Below are 1537 nucleotides of genomic sequence, written 5' to 3' on the forward strand. Positions count from 1 at the left end.
AGGTGCTGACTTTAAAGGAATAGCATAAAAGGACCAGTTAGTCTCTTCTTCATTTATGTTCTCCCCCTGAAGATGACTAACGGGAAAGAACGACTGATCCTCAAGAAAGATGACATCCATAGAGACATAGTACATTCGAGATGACGGGTGATAGCACTTATATCCACGTTGATGGAGTGGATATCCAACAAAGACACACTTCTGAGCACGAGGAGAAAATTTCATGCGGTTTGGACCATAGGAGTGAACAAAAGCAACACAACCAAAAACCGGAAGAGAAACATTAAAGATCAACCAAGTAGTAGGAAAAGACTCTTTAAGCAACTCTAAAGGGGTATGAAGATTAAGAATACGAGAGGGCATCTGATTAATGAGGTGAGCAGCAGTAAGAACTGCATCTCCCCAAAGGTATGACAGAAGGGTGGCGGATAACATAAGAGATCGGGCTACTTCAACCAGATGCCGATTTTTACGCTCAGCTACTCCATTTTGTTGTGGAGTGTAAGCACACGAACTTTGGTGAACAATACCTTTAGAGTCGAGAAATTCTCTGAAAGAGGCATTAAAGAACTCTCGCCCATTATCACTTCTTAAAATCCCAATCTTTGTTTTAAATTGAGTTTCGACAGTTGTGTAAAACTGTTGGAAAACAGAGGACACTTCAGATTTATCAGTGAGCAGGAAAACCCAGGTGAGATGGGTGTGATCATCTATAAACGTGAAAAACCACCGTTTTCCCGTGGAAGTAGTAACCGGTGAGGGACCCCATACATCACTATGAACAAGAGGAAAAGGACTCGAGGGTTTATAAGGCTGAGAATGAAAAGAAACACGATGTTGCTTGGCACGAATACAAACATCACAATTAAAAGAAGAAGTACTAGCATTACGAAGAAAATAAGGAAATAATTATTTCATATATTGAAAATTCGAATGTCCTAAGCGAAAATGCCATAACATAACATCATTTTCAAAAACAGAGAAATTTAAAGACATAAACCCCGATTGGTAATCATTCCTAGAGGAAGCCTCGTCAGAAAGAAAGTAGAGTCCCCTATCGTGTCGGGCAGTGTCAATCGTCATCCCCGATTTCAGGTCCTGAAATAAAACTGAATCAGGTGAGAAAATCACCTTACACCTCAAATCTCTTGTTAGTTTACTGACAAATAACAGATTATATGATATTTTAGGCACATGTAAGGTATCACGTAGAATTAAACCATGAAACAGAGAGATATTGCCCTTACCTGCAATAGGGGCAAAAGACCCGTCTGCAATTCGAATCCTCTCATTACCAGCACTCGGATTATATGACATAAATAACTTTGAGGAACTCGTAAGATGATCAGTAGCCCCTAAATCCACAATCCATGGTTTCTTACCATTCACACTAATTAGGCCAAAAGAAGGAAAATTACCTGACTGTGCAATTGCACTAACCCCAATGGTACTTGAACTGTGTTTACCGTCACCAGGAGATTTCTTCTGAGTTTGGTCATCTACTGAATCACTTGCCAGGGCACGACTAGTATTAGAT

General features: G+C 40.0%; 1 protein-coding gene across 1 annotated transcript in view; it reads right to left on the minus strand.

Annotated features, from left to right (window-relative positions):
* Positions 1-898: 898 nt before the first annotated feature.
* LOC120078586 (pentatricopeptide repeat-containing protein At1g08070, chloroplastic-like) overlaps positions 899-1537 on the minus strand; it is a 5221-nt gene continuing 4582 nt past the window's right edge. The window contains exon 2 of the mRNA XM_039032871.1: positions 899-1098. The gene's annotated coding sequence lies outside the window, so the exon portion shown is untranslated. The remainder of the gene's footprint in view (positions 1099-1537) is intronic.

Source organism: Benincasa hispida, chromosome 5 (assembly GCF_009727055.1).
Source record: "Benincasa hispida cultivar B227 chromosome 5, ASM972705v1, whole genome shotgun sequence".
NCBI lineage: Eukaryota > Viridiplantae > Streptophyta > Magnoliopsida > Cucurbitales > Cucurbitaceae > Benincasa > Benincasa hispida.